The 22,439-nt window shown below is 45.5% G+C and overlaps 2 long non-coding RNA genes across 3 annotated transcripts in view; one reads left to right on the top strand and one right to left on the bottom strand.

Moving 5' to 3' along the window:
• LOC105476451 (uncharacterized) overlaps positions 1-22,439 on the top strand; it is a 588,325-nt gene that overhangs the window by 147,384 nt on the left and 418,502 nt on the right. The gene's annotated exons all lie outside the window — the stretch shown is intronic.
• On the bottom strand, positions 4,372-21,103 carry LOC105476448 (uncharacterized). 2 transcript variants are annotated; one of them, XR_984083.2, is made up of 3 exons: positions 20,906-21,103; positions 7,960-8,210; positions 4,372-4,587 (listed from the first exon to the last, which is right to left on the bottom strand). It is a non-coding gene; the product is annotated as an uncharacterized lncRNA (long non-coding RNA). The 2 variants fall into 2 exon arrangements; XR_984082.2 differs by lacking the exon at positions 4,372-4,587 and adding an exon at positions 4,842-5,144.

Below are 22,439 nucleotides of genomic sequence, written 5' to 3'. Positions count from 1 at the left end.
CCGCAGAGCAGCAGGCCTGGGTCTGCAGGTGTGGTTTTGGCAGCTGCGGGGGCGCACGGAGCTCCTGTCCCGACTCAGAAGGGGCAGAGCTCCCGCTGGCTCCATGAAATGTGCAGACCCAGCCGCGCTTCCCACTGTGTCCTGCGATCACACCGGCATGATCATGGCTCACAGCAGTCTCAACCTCCCAGGCTTAAGTGGTCCTCCCACTCTGGCCTCCCAAGTAGCTGGGACTACAGGCATGCATCACCACGCCCAGCTAATTTTAAATTTTTTTGTAGGGATGGGGTCCCCCTCTGTTGCCCAGGCTGGTCTTGAACTCCCGGGCTCAGGTGATCCTCCCATCTTCACCTCCCAAAGTGTTGGGATTATAGGCGTGAGCCAGTACACCCAGCCTGGACAGGCTTAACTACTTAAAAAGGTAAAACTTCTATATGTCCAAACAATATAAGCAGGATTTAAGGGCAATCAATAAACTTGGAGACATTTTTTTTTTAATAAACATGACATGAAAAAGTCTGTATCTTTAATAAATAAAGCATTCATCAAATCAAGAAAACCCAGTAACACTCTTCAGAAAAAAAAAGCAATCAGATGAATAGGTAATTCCCCAAGGAGGAAATGGAATAACTAAATAACTAACATACAGGAAAAATATTCAGATTCATTCATAATAAACGAAAAACTCATTTTAGAAATCCTGCTGGAATTTTGTTTGAAATTGTATTGAGTGTATAGATTAATTTGGGGATAATTTTCTCTATTAATTTGGGTCTTCTGTTTTGCCGTTTGATAGTGTATAATTTTTCTTCATAAAGGTTCTTTGCATGTTTAAGTAGGTTAATTTAAAGTATTTTATATTTTCTATTGGTCTGCACTGTGACTAACACCTCATTTCTAGTTGAATATTGAAGTCGGGGGTTGTGGGGGGGTCCAGCCGTCTGCCTTGGAGCAGAAGATGAGCTTGGTGTCTTTTTGTTTTCCAGTTCACCACCTCCTGGCTGCCACAGGCTCTCACTGACCACTTTGGTGTTGGAGTACTAGGAGGGGGGAGAAGAGGGAGAGTTCTTACCTGAATGGTGCTGTCAAAGGATGGCCTTGGTGATTTTGTGCTGTATCAGCTTAGCCAGAATTAAGTTGCCGGGCATTTCTTTCCCTGGCTGATTCCCTGCAATCTCCCACCTGGGAGGGCACCAGAGAGTTCAGTCAGCCCCTGTTTCATGGAGCTGGGGCTGGGGACAAGAAGCTGGGGATCTGGGCCAGCGAGGGGGCGTCAGCTCCTCACTCTGCAGCAGTTGGGCTGCTCTGCTCCTGGTTTGCAGGTGTGCCCACTGCATGTAGCTATGAGGCTCAAGTCCCTGCACCCTTCACCCAGCCAGCGGGCCAAACTGGGCTGAGGCTTGCTGGGGAGGCTAAGCCTGGTCTTGGCTGAATGTTAGGACACTGGGCTTCTGTCACCCTCAGGCATAGCTGGGTCTCTGAGATAGAGCAATTCCCTCCTCCAGCTTGCAGAGGAAGAAAGCCCTCTCCCCAGAGAGCAGAGCCTCTGAACAACCTTGGCTGTGGATAGAACATTCTGTTGGAGTCACAAGGGCAGTGGTGCTTGACCACACTGTGAGGAGCATCAGTATCTCCTGTGCTGGTTTACATAGCTCGTTCTTTCTAATTATGAGAACAATCCTAAGAGATAGTGCTATTGAGACTTAGGGTGAGACACTTGTCCAGGGTCAAATAGCCAGCTAGTAAGTAACAACCCCACGGAAGTCATATCAAATCACATACCCACCAGCAAAAAGAAATCCTGGGTCTCCATACTTTGGCCTACACAGGAGTATTGAACTTACTGACTCTTGATCATCTGTTAGATGTAAAACGGTGTCATAATGTTAGCATTTCTCTTATTGTGGGAGAGGTCCAGCATCTCTTCTGGGGTTCAAGAGCAATCTCCTTTTAGGTGAAGGTCTGTTTGTACCCTTTATCCAACCTCTCACTGATGTATAGATGTTCTTTCTTCTTTCAGAAAATTAACTCTTTGTGATACGGTTTTCAAAGAATATTCTTCCATTTTGTCATTTCTTTTTTGGTTTTATTTATGCTGTTGACCACCTCATCAGGCCCCAACCAGGCAAATTCGATTTTCATGTGGGCAAATTAATAAACTTTTTTTTTTTTTTTTCCTGGCTCTGGGTTTTGTATCAGAATCAGAAAGATCTACCTCATTCCAACATTGTATTTGTAAAGTGATCTTATTTTTCCAGAATTTTATGGTTTTATTTTTATAAAAATGTCTATCTTTGATTCTTAAGATGATTTTGGTATAAAGTGTGTGATAGGGATCCAACTTTCCTTTTGTGCCTTCCTCTCAGCTGGCTACCCACTTGTCGGAATGCTATTTATGAAAAAATTCTGTCTTCTACTCTTTTGAAACCATGTGTCTTCGGGTCTCTTCTGTTTCATCAGTTTGTGCCTCCAATCATGTCATGTAGTGTTTTAAATATAGCTCTGTCACTTTCTAATATGCTTTACTATCTGGTAAGACTAGTCTTGATTCTACCAACTGTTAATTTTCTTCAGAAAATACTTTGCTAGTAATTCTTGCTTATTTCTAGAGGTTATTATTTATTTCAGAATCATCTTTTTAGTTCTCTTCCCAAAACATCCAAGCAAACAAAAACAAATAATTTTTTAAAAAAATCATCATCTTGTTGGTATTTGGGAGGCAGGACTACATAAAATCTATATACTAACATAAGGGGAGTTTGACCTGTTTTTGGTGTTGAATCTTCATAGGCAAGCGTTCTATTGGTGCTTAGTTGTGTTTTCAGTTTTTTTCACTCCTAGGTTTTCTGTGTTTCTTGGCTTGCATCTGTTGCTATTCTAAATGTACTTTTTTCTTCCATTATGTATTCTAACTGCTTGTTGTTTATATATATATTTCAGTATGTTAATTTTATAACCAGCCAACTTAATAAACATTCTTGTTGTTTGTAACTTTTTTTAGTTGATTATCTTGACTTTTCCAAGTAAGCAATCATATCAACTTAAAATGATGACATTTTTTACCTTCTCCTTTCCAATTTTCACACCACTGGAACAATGTTAAATAATAATGGCAATATTGTACCTCCTGGTCTTGTTTCTGGCTTTAATAAGAATGTTCACAGTGTTTCCCCAGTAATATTATTGTGATTATTGCACAAACTTATCTTTTATTATATTTTTCTTTTACTATATTTTTATTGTTTATTTTTTTAGAGACAGGGTCTCACTATGTTGCTCACGCTGAACTTGAATTCTGGGGCTCAAGCGATGCTCCTGCCTTGGCTTCCCAAAATCTTTTATCATATTAAGGAAGTATCCATTCATTACTATTTTATGAGGCCTTACAAAATCAAGGATGGGTATAAATTTTTCAAGTGTTTTTCCAGCATCTATGAGGATAATCTATGTGGTCTTTCTTTCTTGATCTATTAATAAAGTGAATTTACAAAATAATTTTTCAGTATACAATCATTCTTGAATTCCTAGAATAGTCTACTTGGCCATTATTTTTTTAATGTGCCACCAATTTCTGTTTTCTAATATCTTAGTTTTTTGCTGTTGTGATATTGTGATATTGTGATATCACACTTATGAAGTATGTGCTTTGTCACTTTTTGATGTCACTGTTATGCTATTTCATAAAAAATAATTGTAAGTTTTTTCTTCTTTTGAGATGGACATTCGCTCCTGTTGTCCAGGCTGGAGTGCAGTGGCACAATCTCGGCTCACTGCAACCTCTGCCTCCCAGGTTCAAGCAATTCTCCTGCCCCAGCCTCCCGAGTAGCTGGGATTACAAGTGCCCGCCACCATGCCCAGCTAATGTTTGTATTTTTAGTAGAGACGGGGTTTCACCATGTTGACCAGGCTGGTCTCGAACTCCTGACCTCAGGTGATCCACCCACCTTGGCCTCCCAAAGTGCTGCAGTTACAGGTGTAAGCCACCACCCCCCATCATAAGTTTTTTTCTCTTTGTGTACTCTGAAGGAGCTTACATAGCATCAGGACAACTGTCCTTAGTTTTCCATAGAAATTAATCTGTTAGACTGTTTAACTTTGCTATAGTTTTGGCAATTTACATTCTGTAAATATTTCCTTTTATCCAGGTTCTCAAATTATTCTGCATATAAGTAAGCAAAGGAATGTCACATTATGTTTTAAATGTTATCAGTTTCTATGGTTACTTTTTCATTAAAATTCTTTATTTGGGTTGTTTCTGTTTTCTGTATTTAGCTTGATAAGGTTACCTAATGATTTATCTATTTTATTAGTTTTAAAAAATAGAATCAGCTTTTGGATTTATATATTAATTCTTCAGTTCTTTAATTCATTTTATTTTGCTTTCAAATAACTAATGTCTTCTTTCTGCTTTCCTTAGCTTGACTTTGTTGTCTGTTTCTCTAACTTCTTGAGTTGGACGCTTAATTATTTTCATTTACTTCATGCTTGCTTATTTTCATTTTTACTCTTCTGACATAAATATCTTCATTAGGATTATTTTAACGGTATTTTTCAACTTTAGTTTTGACCTCCTCTTTGTCCCAAGTACTATTTGAGAGAAAAAATAAAAATTTCTGAGTGAAAAGGATTTTACTTTAAAATTCTAATTTTTGTTACATTATAATCCCAGAGTATTGTTTGTATAGTTTCTACTTTCCAGAGTTTATCGAGGTTGTCTTTTCAGCTAAAGATTTTCAGTGTCTTAATTTTCTGTTTTCAGGGTATTGAGCTGAATATATGTCAGAATGACCTTATGAATTAGATTATTTGGTTCTCTATATCCTTAATTATTTTGTGTTTACTTCTGTCATGGACTGGGTGGTCAACAGTAACCTCAGACTACTTATGCGCTTCTAATTCTTGTATTTCGTATGGTTTTACTTTAAGGAAGTTGATGTGATGGTATTTGAAGAATACATATTCTTGACTGTTAGACGCTCATTGGAGATGGCACTCATCATTATCAAGTTTTTATTTTTCTAATTTAATGCTCCTCTGCATCCTCACTTCCTCCCCCACGTTCCATCTTGTCAGCACTAAAATTGGTTCCTTGCTTTCTTTTTGTGTTTGCATGTTGTATCTTTGCCCAGTCTTCTGTTGTCAACCTAAGTAATTGTGTTGTAAAATATAGAAATGGGGGCTTTATTTTCTGATCCAGTCTGAGAGTAAATATTTTTAGTAGGTAAAATGATTCCATTCACATAAATTAATATGACAGACGTGCCTGGTCTTAACTATTTTTTCTTTTAAATCAAGTTTTATGTTATACTTTCTGGTTTTATTGCTGCTTTGGTTTTTTTTTTTTTGTAATCTTTTACTTCATATTCTGTTTTTATTTGGTTGATTTTTATGTATGTATTTCTTCTAATAATTTGGAAGGCTTGCATTCCCCCTTCCCCAGTGGTTATGATATCTAGCTCTATATTTATATCCACATCTGTCTATATGAAGATATAAATATATCTTTTTCCTCAATATCTGTTGACTACTTTCTATGAGAATGAATTACTATATTTCTACTTACTGTAATCTCCCCACCACCGCTTTTAGCTTATATTATTACCATTTTTCTTGAAGTTTCCCTTTTATATCTCTAAATACACGTGTATGTCTATCAATTTATTAGCTTTAAGTGAGCTCTCTAACAGCTATAAACAACAAAGTTATCAGCACATTGATACTACTTTCTACCTCCTCTTTTCTTCTCCCATTCACATTTTGTGAGTTATAGAATTGTTTACATTATTGAGGTTTCTTCATTCATTCATTCATTCGTTTATTCTGAGACAGGATCTCACTCTGTCACCCAGGCTGGGGTGCATGGCATAATCTCAGCTCACTGCAACCTCCACCTTCTGGGTTCAAGAGATTCTCCTGCCTCAGCCTCCCGAATAGCAGGGACTACAGGCACATGCCACCACGCCTGGCTAATTTTTTGTATTTTTAGTAGGGATGGTGTTTCACCATGTTAGCCAGGATGGTCTCGATCTCCTGACCTCATCATCCGCCTGCTTTGGCCTCCCAAAGTGCTGGGATTACAGGCGTGAGCCCCCGGCGCCCGGCCTATTGAGGTTTCTAACCTTTACATTTGGTTCTGTTAGTATAATCTCCACGTGGTTTTAGTCTTGGTCTTACTCTCATAATCATTGAATATTGATTCAATGTCATCCTCATTTCTTCTGTTGTGGTTTCTTCCATTAATCTTTTTTTTTTTTTTTTTTGAGACGGAGTCTCGCCCTGTAGCCCAGGCTGGAGTGCAATGGCACAATCTCAGCTCACTGCAACCTCCGCCTCCTGGGTTCAAGCGATTCTTCTGCCTCAGCCTCCCAAGTAGTTGGGATTACAGGCATGCACCATCATGCCAGGCTATTTTTTTTTTTTTTTTGTATTTAGTCAAGAAGGGGTTTCACTATGTTGGTCAGGCTGGTCTTGAACTCCTGACCTCAGGTGATTCGCCCACCTCAGCCTCCCAAAGTGCTGGGATTACAGGTGTGAACCACCATGCCTGGACTTCCATTCATCTTTTGATGGCCTTGAAATTATTCTCTTCTTTCTTCATGCTCATGAGATGAGTGTTTTATGTTTTTGCAAATTCATTAATGCTGCCTTTATACTTAATTGGTGGTTTGCCTGGATACAGCATTCTTATATTACACTTTTAATTTCTTTGCATTAAATAATGTGGAGTCATCTGAGGTTACCTTAGTTTTTTCTTTCGCTTAAAGGTAACTTGATCTTTTGGGCTGGATGCTCCAAAAGATTCTTTGTCTTTGAAGTCCACTATCTTTTACTAGACTTGATTATTCTATCCCATGATTTTCCTGGAATACAATAGACCATTTCAATCTGTAGATTCAGTTCTTTTTATTTTTGGAGAGTTCTTACAAATCATATTTTTAAGTATCTGTTCTCTTCACAGGGACATGAATTATGTATATGTTTGTTTGTCTTTCATGCCTATCATTTTATCTTTCATGCTTTTTTTAACTTGTTCATTTCTACTAATTTCTCTTGCTTTTTTCAGTTTTGTCCTGTATATTCCTCCCTATGCTGTCAGCAGTGTCTCAGTTGGTTTTACATTTTTCTTCTACTTATTTTCTGAACAATAGCATCTCATGATTTATATCACTTGCTTGTTTTGCCATATTGATTTTTTTTTTCTTTTTGTAAATAAGATGTGGTCTTGCTATATTGCCCAGGCTGGCCTTGAACTCCTGGGCTCAAGTGATCCTCCCATCTCGCCCTCCCAAAGTGCTGGGATTATAGGCATGAGCCACTGTGCCTGGCCATGAATACTTGTACCACTTATACCTCTTTTTTGCCCTTGTGGTTTATGGAGATAATTGCTTCATTGGGTTTTGAAATGTTCCGTGGTGATGTTTGTTCATCTTCTCCATGACACCATTTTTCTGGTGGGTGTGCATCTATGATTTATTTTCCTCTGTCTCTCCTTTTTTTTTTTTTTTTTTTTTGTAATATCTTTATTGTATAGATCCTATAGTTCCTTTTTGATCATGAATTTGTCTTGGACTGAAAGGCCTTCTTCCCTGGCCAGCTGTTTGCATGAAGTTCGGGAGGAAGGGGGCCGGGACATGTCCTTATTCTAGGCTACCAGGAATTCTCCTGTAGGGACATTGGTGTGCGTAAGGTCTTTTAAGCCTTGCTTCTCCTTGGCCAACTAGCGATGACAGTTTCAGATGAGCTCATGATGCAGAGCCTCTCTCCTCTATCCCACTTTATGGGTTGGCTGCTTCCTGCAGATGTGACTCTCTGTATGACTCATGATTCCGCCTCACCTTCTCTGTTTCTACTTTATATGAAAACAAGTTCAAGAAGGTCCCCACTGCCAGTCCACATGCCTGTTCTCATTATTCTTAACAAGCGAATGTTACTTTTTTGACCCTGGGGTATGGCACTTACCTTGGAGAGCCGTGTGCGGCCAGCTTTAGCTGAACTCTGTGCCGCAGCTGTCTTCTCCTAGCATCTTTCTGTGCCCCAGCTGAACTTCACTGAACTTCCCCATGTATTGTAGCCTGGGTTTATAGATCTTTGCTAGCTTTGTCTGAGATAGAGTTTGTTTCTTGGTCTCCTTGTTGCTTTTAGGTGATTTTCAAGAGAAGTGTTTTTCTTCTGGTGGAAACATCAATTTCTCAAAATTCTTCTTACCCAAACTACAATAAAAGCACTGTTACCTCAATGCCTAGCTCTATGTATCTTTTTAGTCTTTACTTTTACAAACAACTGACTAGTGTTCTTCCCATATTTATTATTCAAACTTCTGAGCCAATTTGGTTTATCTAACTAATAATAATCTTCCTTATGTGTATAGAACCTTTTGCCCTCATAGACCCTGGGCAGCGCTTGGACCAGATTTCTTCCACTGGTCAATTAGTTGTAGATGAGGGGTCTTCCGTTAACACTAGAGAATATAGCAGTTTTAGAGTGTCTTCTTAGCATGGGGCTATGGGTAAGGGTTTTTTTCCTATTTTAGGCAAAAATAGTCCAGGCAATGACTTGAGGTAAGAATTGAGTTTGGGGAGTTTGGGTTGGCTTGGGGGCTCCCAAGCCAAGCCTGGATGGAGTGGAACCTGCTGAGGAGTGGTGGGAGATGAGTTGAATGTGTAGAGGAAGTTTTGCCCTCTATATTCCTTCCTATGTAAAACCAAAAGAGACACTGCTGACAGCATAGGAAAGAATATAGAGGACAAAACTTCCTTTACATGGAAGACCTTGAATTCAATGCTGAGGAGTTTGGACTTAAGGTCATAGGCTGTTGAGAGTACGGGAAACTGGAGAGAAGTGACATGAAAAAAAGAGGGTTTTAGAAAGAGCTGCATGGTCACCTGTAGTCCCTCTGCTACAAGCTGAACTGTGTCCCTGCCATCCCAAATTCGTGTTTGCTTGTTTTGTCATATTTTAAATGAACATTTGCGCCTCAGAATGCAACTGTATTTGAGGATAGGGTCTTTATAGAGGTGATTAAGTTAAAGGAGGCCCTACGAAAGGCACCTAGTCCAATATGACTGGTGGCCTTATAAGCAGAGGAAATTAAGTCACAGACATGTACAGAGGGAAGACCACATGAAGACACAGAAGACAGCCATCTCCAAGCCAAGAAGAGAGGCCTCAGAAGAAACCAACCAAGACGGGGCGCTGTGGCTCATGCCTGCAATCCCAGCACTTTGGGAGGCTGAGGTGGGCAGATCACTTGAAATCAGGAGTTCAAACTGGCCAACATGATGAAACCCCATCTCTACTAAAAAAGTACAAAAAAATTAGCTGGGCATGGAGGCGGATGCCTGTAATCCCAGCTACTCAGGAGGTTGAGGCAAGGGAATTGCTTGAATCTGGGAGGTGGAGGTTGCAGTGAGCCGAGATCACACCACTGCACTCCAGTCTGGGTGACAGAGCAAGACTCCATTTAAAAAAAAAAAAAAAAAAAAGTATGACAACAACCATGTTGATGCCTTGATATCAGACTTCTGGCCTTAAGAATGGTGAGAAAGTAAATTTTTGTTCTTTAGGCCGCCCAGTCTGTAGTCCTTTGTTATAGCAGCCCAGCCCAACCAAACGAATATGCCCTCTTTCCCCCTTCAGCCAGAGTGAGTTTCCAAAGTGCAAAGCTGACCCCTGCTCTTCCCCACTAGGAGATAAGGCCCAGTGTGGTCTGCAGGCCTTTCATCATCTGGGCCCTGCCACCTCTCTGGCCTCATCTGTCACTGACACGCCAAACCCAACCTCATGCATTAAGCTCCAGAGATATCCAGCAGATCACATTTCCCTGGACAGAGCGTGCCTCTTTGCATCCCCTTCATTTCTGCGACGAGGGCCCTGTGGCTGACTCTTGGTCAGCTGTAAAGCCTGCTCAGACTTCAGCCCTCTGTACAGCCTTTTCTCACTCCTTCCTCCCCCTTACATTCTGTGCCTGGGTCATCTGTTCTGCCAGGCTCACTGATAGACTCACCCCTGTTTATATCCCTCTGTTAGAGAGTGAGTCTCTCTGAGCTTAGGCTGGACAAGAAGGTACCCAATAAACTTTGGTTGAATTGAGTTGTATTTTGGATCTATAGGGCCAAAATACAATACCTGTACACTAAAGAGAAAACAAAGGAGATGGACCTGGTTGCAATCTGGCTCTTGCTAAAGCGTTGCATGAGCAAGTATGTCTCCTGAAAGTGATTCTCTGCTCTCCTGACGTGCAGCTGGGTGTGTTTGTTGGCAGTGTACACAGCACAGCTGGTTGCTCAGCATCTCATTTCTACAGGACAAGGACATCTCTGATCCCTAGTCATGATTGCCCCAGGCCCGGCATAGTTCAGTGAAAGGCACTAAGGAGGCTTAAAGCATGCTTTGGGGCAGAGAACAGAGACTAAGTGTATTGTCTCTTACCTCTAAGAGGTGTGGGTTTGAATCATGACGCTGCCATTTAGCAGGTATGTGACTTAGGGGTAAGCTGCTTAACCTTACTGAGTCCTATTTTCCTCATCTGTCAAACGAGGATAATAATATCTACCCCGTAGTTGTGTTGAGAGGATTAAATGCAATTCTCTATCTTCCTGCCCATCTGCTTTTCTCCCTCTTTCTATCATCTCTACCTATCTATGTATTTTTCCATCTCTCCATCTATCATTCATCTATTACCTATCTGTAATCTATCTTTATCTATCATCTATCCTTCAATCATTCTATTTATCTATTATCTACCTACCTACCTTTTTTTTTTTTTTTTTTTTTTTTTTTTTTTTTTTTTTTTTTTTTTGAGACAGAGTCCCACTCTCTCACCCTGGCTGGAGTGCAGTGGCGTGATCTTGGCTTACTGCAACCTCCACTTCCTGGGTTCAGGTGGATCTTGTACCTCAGTCTCCTGAGTAGCTGGGACTATAGGTGCACACCCCCATGCCTGGCTAATTTTTGTATTATTATTTTTTTTTTAGTAGAGACAGGGTTTTGCCATGTTGACCAGTCTGGGTTTGAACTCCAGGCCACAAGTGATCTACCTGCTTCTGCCTCCCAAAGTGCTGGGATTACCGATGGGAGCCAACATACCTGGCCCCTATCTTCTATCTATCATCTATCCATCTATCACCTATTGTTTATCACTGATCTATCTATCTAGCTAGCTGTCTGTCTGTCTGTCTATCTATCTATCTATCTATCTATCTATCTATGCATCTATCAGAGTCTTTCCCTGTTCTTGGCACATACCGGTGTTTGGTAGATGTTAGTTTTATAAGTTGCAAATGGAATATTGTCTTCATTTCCCTAAGCTTAAATGACAGGGTTCAGAGAGAGAAGGACCTTTTCCAAGGCTATTTAGATTTTTGACCTGTGCCTCTACATCACCCACAGGCCCAGAGTAGCATCAACAATAATAATAGCAATTGCACACTTCATGGAGCACTTGGTAGCTCATAAAATGCTTCTCAGCCTACCATTCCATGATATGCACTCAGAAAGTCACTCAACCTCATGGCAGGAAGAGATGATGAGAGCAGTGGCAGCAGCTGCCACCATGCCATCCCAGGGCCCAGCTGCTGCCCATCTTGTCCATCACATTCAACTCTCCCTTGCCAGGAGGCCCGAATAGAGAAAACTCTCCCAGAGGCCAACTGAGCTTTCAAAGGTGTTTGACCTTGAGGGTCCTTTTCCAGGGCTTGCAGAGAAAGTGGAGGTGGCTGGGGCCTGGGTGTCCTCTCTCCACCTGCCTGAGACAGCACCTGCCTGCTTTGCAGATGTCGGTTCTCCCTGGCAGCCATCCCAGGCAGCTGGCCCCTCCCACGTGCCATCTCAGAGGCCCATGTCCTCGTTCACGGACCATTGGGTGCAGGCTGCTGCTCTCTCCTGCCTAATTGCCAGTGTCCTTGTTAACACTCTCCCTCTGCCTTTGTGCCTCACACTCACCCAGTCCTCCTGGTGCCCCCCATGAGTGACTCCCACTTGATGAACAAGATGTAAGTATACTAGTTATTAATCTTTCTACCAAGGCAATTACAGCCTCACAACATTCCTCCTTGGCCACATTGGCTCTTCTATGACAACCTTATCAGGTTAGCAATTTCAGATCTGCATTAAGTGTTCAGAAATCAATTTTCAGCTTATTTTGTGTTGCAAAGTTTGCCATGCCTGAAACCGCAATGCTAATTGAACAAGAGCAATTGATGTTTTAGCAGTAATTAAAGATGGTAATTATGACCAAATCTCCCCCATGGCCCTGCTGTGTTTGCTTTTGGACCTGTCAGAAGAGAGGGCGGGCCAAATCAATCTTAATACAGTTGGCGCTTCAGAAGTCCCCCAAGAAATGGTGTTGCACTCAGGGTGGGACAAGGAAGCCATGAGGGAAAAAGGGAATGGCATGTTTGGGGCTGTGAGGTGCCTGGTCATTTGGATAGTCAGGTAGTCATCAGTGGTGGCCAGTGTGGTCCTCTGAGTGCCTGGCCAGCACTGAGCTGGAAGTGGGGGTGGGTGGAAGGAGCATTCCAAAGACATAACAAGAAAATTCTTGCCGTTGGGATGCTTACAACATATCTAAGGAGAAAGGAAGTACGTGCATCCATGAAATAATTTCCAGATATTTGTTTTCGTTCATAAACATTGCAGAGGGCCTGCTATGTGCTGGGTGCTAGGGGAACAAAAATAAAAGGGCATCATCTCAAATGCAACCACAAACAAGCACAAATGACTATGATGTTTCTATCTTTTATCCAGGAATTGTTGCCCACCTATGCTGTGTCCTTTGAGACTGTTCAGCCTCAGGGAGGCAGCTAAAAATATAGGCAGATCTCTGGACAGGGGTCCGAGGGCTCCAGGCCTGATGCTACTGCTCCAAGCTGTGACCTTCCCAGTGGGGCCATCCATGGCTCCGTTCAACGTTGAGAGCAGAGTCTGCAGTGAGATGAGGGGCTCACCCGTCCCATACAAAACATCATAATCAGATCTGTACTGACCCTTTAAGTTCGTGTACCACGAAGTTGTTCCTGTTTATTTACTTCATATGTCAGGAGCAGACCTTCGTGCTTGGGGATGTAAAGATGGCTTTTGAGCAAAAGTCTTGGGTAAATACCAGCCAGGGCTGTACTTGTAGGCAGAAGGTTAATGTATTGAGGACCCATGTGATCCTCAGTCTCCCAGTGTAGCATAGAGAAGTACGCTTTGGGTTGGGTGCAGTGATTCACACCTGTAATGCCACATTTTGGGAGGCTGAGGTGGGTGGATCCCTTGAGGCTAGGAGTTCAAGGCCAGCCTGGGCAACATGGCAAAACCCTATCTCTACTAAAAATACAAAAATTCACTGGGCATGGTGGTCCCAGCTACTTGGGGGGCTGAGGCACAATAATTGCTTGAACCCAGGAGGTAGAGTTTGCAGTGAGCTGAGGTTGCGCCATAGCACTCCAGCTGGCACGACAGAGTGAGACTCTGTCTCAAAATTAAACAAACAAACAATAAAAAGACATACTTAATGCAAGCTTGGGCTGGGCAAGCGGGTGCACCGTGGGTTGTATTCCAGGAGAGGACTGCCGCCCCCTGCTGTCGTTCAGCAGTTTTACAGGGAGAACTGGAGAACTACTTTGCAAAACAATCTGAAGGCGGGTGCCAGCTCTTCAGGGGAAAATTATTCCAGAGCTGAGAGTGCCGGCTGCCCAGTGTTATAGCACTGGAAACCACAGGGAGCCACCAACCTCAGCCAGATCATTGCCAGGCCATCTAGAGGGAGCCACCAGGTCATCCAGTGGGTGTTCCTGTCTGCACTTCCACAATGGCTAGGATGTGGTGCCTGGCCACAGGAGCTTTACAGTCTAGTGGGGAGAAAGCCCAGTACAATGTCATGATGCAGCTATGTGGTTTAAAGGTGCAGTGGAGGAGGGCCTGGGTGGGTGAGAGGATTCTTGGAAGCTGTGTCTTTAAGGCTAAGTAGAAGTTGAGTCGGTTAAGGCTGGGAGGAATCCCATTCTCTCAGAAGGGCACAGCATAAGCATGGGCATGGAGGGCTAAAGCATCGTGTCATGTTGTGGGAGCCACTCAAGTGCAGAGGCTGAGGCAGGAGGTGTGAGAGAAGAGTCTGGAGAGGGAGACAGGGATCTCATCAGGGCATGTGAGACATGCCAAGCCATCTGGAGACGACGAATGGGGAGTCACTCTGGGGGTCACGTGGAAGGGGTCAGGTGTGCTTTTGAGATAGTTCATCCTGACAGTTGTGTGGGTGGCAGGGCAGGGACACACTGCCTGGCAGCTGCTCATAGCATGATTCTTGCTTCTTTATAGAAAGGCTAGAAAGATTCCCCGGACAAACGCTCTCCCAGCCTTTATACCTGGTCATATGCAGAGGGTTGAGGCAATTGAGCAGAGAGCCTGGCCCATGGCCCAGTGATCCCCATTGCTCCCATACTCAGAACTGCTGTGTTCAAGCCTCTGTTGGTGAGTTAGGAAGGGGCAGATACAGGGTGACGGCCACCTGCATAGCAGCGATGTTCAGCAATGTTGTGAAATAGAGTTTTCCAGAGATGAGAGAAAGATGAACAAGATTTCTGAACACAGAAATACCCACCAGATGGCCGGGCGCAGTGGCTCAAGCCTGTAATCCCAGCACTTTGGGAGGCCGAGGCGGGCGGATCACAAGGTCAGGAGATCGAGACCACAGTGAAACCCCGTCTCTACTAAAAATACAAAAAATTAGCCGGGCGCGGTGGCGGGCGCCTGTAGTCCCAGCTACTCAGGAGGCTGAGGCAGGAGAATGGCGGGAACCCGGGAGGCGGAGCTTGCAGTGAGCCGAGATCGCGCCACTGCACTCCAGCCTGGGCAACAGCGTGAGACTCCGTCTCAAAAAAAAAAAAAAAAAAGAAATACCCACCAGCCCTTGCCTGGCATGTGGCCTGTGTTGGCCACAGGTGTGTTTCAAAGCATGGCTATCATGCACCATTCACATACTCACATAGACCCACCAAAATGTGCATGCATGTAGATGACCTGCCTGAGTCTTCACACACTGAGCAACAGAGGCCCATACATTTATACACACAGCAATGTGCACAGAGAGGCCTAAAGTCATGCATTTCTGCATGCTCATGAACCACGACTCATGTGTATGCCATTTGCATCCATACCCAGGTACACAGGGTGGATATGTGTGCATGCTCTCAGCCCTGATGGGAATGTTTGCCCTCTGGTGCAGGTGGCATCAGTTTAAAATATGAGGTTATTTGGGGGCCAGACAGGTCTTCAATCAGAGGGCATACCTCTTCCAGGGGAGGAGATTGGGATGAGAATTGGGAGTGAGTGCAGAGGACGAGGGTGGGAGAGAAGCTGGGGTTGGAGCCTTTGGCTTCCTCTGTGGATCTGCACCATTCTTCCCATAGCCTGGGTTTGTGGGGGTGTTTATGCCCCTCAGATGGGTCTACCTGGTTTTCAGGGTAAGACCAACCTATGCTGACAGCCAAGAAAGGGCTGGCAGCTGTAATGGGAAGACATTGGTTCTATCCCCACAGTGATGGGGAGAGTGAGTCAGAGAGTTTTCAAGTTTAGAATTCATTTTGCCCAATCCCTGCTTGCACTGTCTAATGAGTAGACAGAAGCCTAGAGGCGAAAGTGACTTACCCAAGGTCCCACTGAAAGCCATGTGAGGATGCACCTTACTATAACCCTGAGGCACCCTCATTAGCAAACCATACATCATGGGCTGCAGGAGGCTCTGTGGGGTCTATGCAGCCCAGGCTTAGAGATTTTATCTGCCAGCCTGAGCTCAGATTCTGTTGGCAAGAATCATGTCACTCATAGCACACCTTGGTACAAGTTGAGAATCTGTGACCATGTGGCCCAGCCCCCTTACCATCAGTCACCCCAGTCTTGCTCATCTGATACATTATATGTTTGAGCTCCTATTTTATTGATCGATTGATTGACTGACTGAGATAGAGTCTTACTCTGTCACCCAGGCTGGAGTACAGTGGCGCGATCTCAGATCACTGCAACCTCTGCCTCCCATGTTCAAGCGATTCTTATGCCTCAGCCTCCCAAGCAGCTGGAATAACAGGCATGTGTCACTACGCCCAGCTAATTTTTGTATTCTTAGTAGAGATGGAGTTTTGCCATGTTGGCCAGGCTGGTCTTGAACTCCTGACGTCAAGCGATCTATCCACCTTGGCCTCCCAAAGTGCTGGGATTATAAGGCATGAGTCACTGCTCCCAGCTGCACTCCTGCTTTAAAAGCTCCTGACTCCAGTAGCCCTCTTCTCTCTCCCCTCCATCCTGTCCCCAGAGTCATATTTACTTTCCTAGTCAGGACCCTTTCCAAGAGAGACCTGCCCCCACCCCATCCCAATGCCCCGCCCAGCTGCCTGTGACAGCGTAAGCCTCTTTCCTTTGGTACCCTTTCAGGAATAGAGAGAACAGCTGGTCATTTCTTCCTGACGTTTTCTGATGCTAATCCTCCAGCCTGGTCCAACTTACAGACGTAAACCTTGCAAATACTTTCTAATCTCTGACTCTCTGGAAAATAGTATCAGTGGAGAAGAAATTGGGGATAGTGGGAGTTCCAACCGGAGGGCTGGCTTCCTCAATCTTAGCCCTAAAGCTGATTTTGTCTGTACCTCACTGGGACCCTGTTGCCCTTTCCTGACTGGGGCTGCTGTGGCAAGACCATGTGGAGCCCATTTAGGCAGAGTCAGGAGGGTGGGAGGCCAGGTGAGACCAGACGCCCCAGACTGGAGGTGGAGCTGGCTGCCCACGATGTGCCCAGAACCCCTGAGTTCAGTGCCTGCGGAGCCTCTTCTGTCACTGCAGACCCCACATTCTCCCCACCTCCCACTCAGCCAGCCTGTCTGTGTTCCTGAAGCTCCTTCCCTGGATGGGTGATTGATTAATTGATTTACATATTTATTAAAATGTATTTTAGTAGCATCTTTGCCTTTGATGCCAAATCTCATTTCCTATTGTGGGGCCGCTGACAGCCGGCATTGTAAATGCAAAGACACTTTACAAAACAATTTAAATAGCAATTGCCACCAGCTTAAAAATGAGCAAAACAGACAAATAAAATACTGATGAGGAAATTGGCAGCTTCAGGACAAGGAGGGCCAGGGGTTTCTAAGCAGCCAGCAGCTCCGGGTGCAGGGACAGTAAAGACCGTGTAATTGTCTCTTTGGCATGGCCCAGATTTTAGGTGTGGATGAAGTGAGGTTAACAGTCGCTGCTCTTAGAGCAAAAGAGGCCTTGCCCTTAAAGGAGACCTGTCCTTGGGGAACTTTTCTGAGCAGAGGTTTATGGATGAGGGGAGCAGTCAGGGTGTGGGCCCTAGATCTTTGCCCTGCAGTCTTGACTTGCGAGCTTGCATCTGCCTGGTCTGAGGAGCACTGTGGGCACTAAGTCTGGCCTGAGGAGCTGGGACACCAGCAGGCAGTCGGGGAAGAGTGTGGTCTGGAAATCCGGTCTTTGGATTCTGGCCCCAGCCTGGCCCAGGTATGAATCTTGGACAGGACATATTTTCCCTCTGGGTCTCTGCTTCCTCGTCGAATGCACTGGGTGGAAACGTAGAAGCACTAGCCTGGGCCACTGGAGACCTGACATCTAGTTCTGCTTGCTGCTTCCTAGCTGTGTGACTTCCAGCAGGTTAAACTCCCTCTCTGGGCCTTATCTGTAGCATGAGAGTGAGGGATGTGATGCTTCACGAGTCATTGTTTTTTCTTAAAATCTATGATATGGTAGGGGCCCATGATACTGTGTGGTCCACTGGTGGCCTGATTGTAGGGAGGGAGAGCAGGGAAGATGAGTGGGTATGCAGTGGCGGAGGAACCTGCCGAACAGGAGTCCAGAGCCAAGCCAGGTTTTGAAGCAGGGTCTGATCACACTGTTCCTGAGAAAGAGCGGAGCTGAAAGCTGTCAGAAGATGGGAGAAATCCCACAAGCAAGCAGGAGTTTGCTTATCCTCCTCGACTTCATGTGCACACTGTCCTCCGGTTGCCTTCCACCTCCCTGGCTGTGCCTTCCGAGTCTCTTTGGCTGCACTTCTGCTCCCATCCTGGGTCTGTCCCTCAAGATCCCTGCTGGTGCTGCCTTCCTGCTGCTAGATTCACTTCCTGCATGAGTTCATTTGTAGCTCTTCTTTTTTTTTTTTCCAAGTCACTCAAATTTTCATTCCAGCCTTGACCTCTTACCAGAATTGTAGTCTCATGAATCCAGCACCCTGCAGGACATCTCTCCTTAAATGTCTTGCTGTCACCATAAAATGTCTAGAACCAAATTCAGCATCTTCTCCCACAAACCACTGCTCCCCGCTCCACCCCCAACATTCTGTTTTTCAGGCATTCTTCTCTCTTTAGTTTCCTGTATCCAGACGGTTATCACAAGAAACCTTTATATGCTGTTTACAGTGGTTGAGGTGGCTTTCTTCGCATGACTACATTTCTTTTTGCAAGTATGTTCTCAGCACCTGTTATATGCCAGGCACAGGACAGAGGAGTGGACCAGGCAGACACAGACCCCTCCCTCATGGGGCTTGGGCTGCAGAGGTCGCTCTCCTTGCCTCAGGCCTCCAACTGGGCTGCATCGTCCCTACTTGCAGAAACATGGCTTGGCTTCTCTTGGGAAGCTTCTCGGGACTTCGAGTACAAGACTTAGTTCAAACCACATGATCCAGATTTTTTGGTCAAAAAGGTGGGGAACACCTGTGTAACTATAGCACTGTGCTAAATGCTGAGGATATGAAGATAGGCACCTGCCCTTAGGGAACTTGCAAACTGGAGGAACAATATTTCCACGGGGGTTACACAGCAAACCAAAACCACAATGTGAGATATTCACAAGGTAGTATTTCATTTGTTTGTCCATTCATTTAACAAACATTTGTTGAAGACCCAGACTGTGTTAGACATGTGCTGGGTGCACTGAATGGAGGGATCGGGGAAATAGGCCATGCCTTTGAGGAGCCCATGCTCTGGTGCAGGAGAAAGAGGCGTGAGCAGGGATGTTCATGCGGTGTGGATGTTGGAAGCATGGAATGATGTAGGGCCAGAGACGACAGGCCTAGGATGCGGAGGGCTTCCTGGAGCTCACCCCTGAGGATGGGCAGGCAGAAGTAAGCAAGTAGGAGATGGATGGGAGAGGGAGGGAGGAGCCATGGTCAAATGCTGGGGAGAGCAGGAGCTTGCTGTCCTGGTGACAGTGGTTCTGCCAGGCTGGCACCTGGAAGGACTTAAATTCTTCAAGTCCAGTGAGTGGTGTTGACTGTAAGTACAGAGGAGCTTAGCAGAGAACAGAGCCTTCCTGGAGAGATCAGGAAAGGCTTCCTGGAGGAAGTGGGCTTTCAACTGCACATTGGAGGGCAAGGAGGATTAGACAGGTGAAGATGAAGGAGAAAGGCACTTGGTTCTGAGGGGCTCCCTTTGCATTGTGACATCCAAGCCCTCTGTGTCCTGGCCCAGCCCACCACTGGTGTTCTTTCCTACTGACCCCCTTGCCACACCCTGCCTGGAGCAAACTGAGTGGTTTGTCACTCCTGTTCTTTTCAGCATCCATGCTTAGGCTCAGGTGGTCCCTTTGCTTGGAAAGTCCTTCTTTATGTTTCTGAATATGGGGACTATTGACAGGCTTCTTCCATGAAGCCTTTCCTCTCGCCTCCATCAGAACAAAAGTCTCTTGCCCTGCTGAGTGTCCACAGCACTTTTCTCTATGGTTGTGGCTCTCCTCTGCAGCTGCCACCTGCTACCTGTGTCATAGTTATCTGGGGCATAGTTCACCTCTTCTGTTGGTCTGCAGGCCAGGGCTTTTGCTGACCAGCCCAAGGCTCCCTGGGTCTGGCACAAGGTCCACGTGCAACCAGTGGTGGTTGAAAGAGAGCCCCAGATGCTGGGGGCCAGAGTGAGCCAAGATGTTGGGGGTGGGAGCCTGAAGGGACTTGATGGGTCTGGACATCCTGATGTAGATCCCGAGAGGACAGTAACTAGGGATGAATGGCTAGGAGTCTGTGTGAATTCTTCTTATGCACATGGGATGGCTTCTGCATGGGTAAGTATTATACTGGGTGACTTTCATGAGGAACGCCACCCCTGAGTGTTGAGAGGGGTCTCACCTGACAGGTGAGAGCTTTTCTGGTGTGCAAATCAAGCACCTGCCATTCTATCTGTTAGACTGGGGCAGTTGGCCTCTTACACTGGAATCCAGCCCCGAGTGGACAGCCCCAGTTGTGTAGAAAAGCTTAGCAGTGCCTTTTTTTTTTTTTTTTTTTTGTTTTTTTTTTTTTTTGAGACGGAGTCTCACGCTGTTGCCCAGGCTGGAGTGCAGTGGCGCGATCTCGGCTCACTGCAAGCTCCGCCTCCCGGGTTCACGCCATTCTCCTGCCTCAGCCTCCTGAGTAGCTAGGACTACAGGCGCCTGCCACCGCGCCCGGCTAATTTTTTGTATTTTTAGTAGAGACGGGGTTTCACTGTGGTCTCGATCTCCTGACCTTGTGATCCGCCCGCCTCGGCCTCCCAAAGTGCTGGGATTACAGGCTTGAGCCACCGCGCCCGGCCAGCAGTGCCTTTTTTGCTTTGGCTAGGAAGCAAGTAAGCTCTTCATTCATTCACTCATGCATTCATTTACTCATTCCTCAAAAATTACGGATAACGCGCAGGTGCACTGGTGCAGTGGGAGATAAGTTGGTGCCTGATGTTTGTTTTTCCTGTCTTTATGTTTTGTTTTCCTTAAACATTAAAAAAGTCTTTTTTAAATGCCAGCTTGCCTCAGCTGCATCAAGGGGAAGGGATGGAGTTTTAAGGGCAGGAGTATGCCCTGAGGACCAGCAGAGGGGAGTCAGGGGAGTCCCAGCGAGCGGGGAAACCTGGGCGGGGTGACTCTCGGACGGACAGAGTGGAACTGCGTCATCAGTCAGTCTTCTCACCTGAGATGCCTTCCTTAGCTCTTCTCCGTAGAGCCTCTGGGCACTGTGACTTTGTCCTACACAAGGGTCCCCTCTTTCCATGAGGGAGGGTGGTGCAGTGGTTAAAACCCAGGCTCTGGAGCTGGTACTCCTGGGCTTGCCTCTTCCCATGAACCAATTCGCTAACTTCTCTGAGATGGTCTCCCCAGGAGTGGGAGTAAGAATCATAGAGATGGTGTGTGTTTTGCCCTGACCTGGTGCACACCTCATAGTGGGCCTTTGATGAGTGATGGCAGTCATTGTCATTACACAGAGATGACAAAGACAGGAGGCCCTCTGTTGTCCAGAAAGGGAGAAAAGCAAAAATGCAAAGCTAAGCAGTATGGCCTCTCAGTCATAGGGGATGGTGGGTTTGCAAGTCCTCTTTTGCCTCCTGGACCATCCCCCGTGCCCTTAGTCACACACAGCTCAGCCAGGGCGGAGCCCTGAACATAAGGAGGGAGTTGTGTGGCCCATGGGAGATTTGAACCCACAGCCTTCACTTTGTTAAAACCGTAGCACATGGAGCTTGAGGGCAGCACTGGATGCCAGCCATCCCCTGCCCTCTCCCTGAGTGTGAGGTGCCCATGAGGATGTCTGGGATAGAGGATGCACCACTGGCCTCCTGCTGCCCCACTCCAGCTTCCTTGGGTGGGAGCTCCCTTCTGTTCTCTCCCTGGGACCATCATCCATGGCCATCCCCATGGAAACTGCCAGGGACCCTGTGGGGGAGGAAGAGAAAGATGAGGAGGGAGAATAATCAAGAATTATTTGTTTGGAGAAACAGAAAAAGGAATGGCAACGGAGAGTGGGAGGGAAGAAAGAGAGGAAGGCAAGGAGAAACAGAGGGGAGAGAGAAAGAGGAGGGAGAAAGAGGAGAGAGAGAGAGGGAGAGAGAGAAGAGTCTTTTCTTTGGGGAAAAATGGAAATTTAATCAGATCAGTTTTTATAGTGCAAATAGAAAATCAGTTTTAATAAAGCCAAAAGGAAATGCAAAACAGCCGCTTGAGATGGAGATTGTGTTAAACAGACAGCTCTTTAGGAGTAGCCGAGTCTGGGATGTTTATTGTGCACAGACAGAGCAAGGAGGGGGATTTCTGGCTGAATTTCAAATAGGCATCTGATTTGGCTTTGGGGGTGGGGAAGAGCCTCTCCTCGCCCCTCCTCTCCACCCATAGGCCCATCTGTCCAGGGAAGGAAGGCTCCCAAAGTGAGAGGAGGAGAGAAGGGGACAGTGGTACCACAGGGGACATCTCCCTGACCTGGAGCAAGAGCAGTCGCCTTCCTCTTCCTGTGGGGTGTTGCCCCCAGCACCCCCTTGTCATGATCCCAGGACTTCCGGCCGGTCTAGCCCACTCCCTCCTGCCCAAAGACAGGACTCTGCCCTCCATTGACACACCACTGTTTTTAGCTTCTGATTCTTAATTATAGTTCTGGCCCAGCTCTTGGCTTTATTGCTTTCATTTATTATAAAAAGACCAGTGTCTGTTTTTTGAAATGGCTATCTGGTCAAATC

Source organism: Macaca nemestrina, chromosome 12 (assembly GCF_043159975.1).
Source record: "Macaca nemestrina isolate mMacNem1 chromosome 12, mMacNem.hap1, whole genome shotgun sequence".
In the NCBI taxonomy this organism is placed as follows: domain Eukaryota; kingdom Metazoa; phylum Chordata; class Mammalia; order Primates; family Cercopithecidae; genus Macaca; species Macaca nemestrina.
The sequence above is the reverse complement of the archived record's forward strand: the minus strand, read 5'-3'. Positions and strand labels throughout refer to the sequence as shown.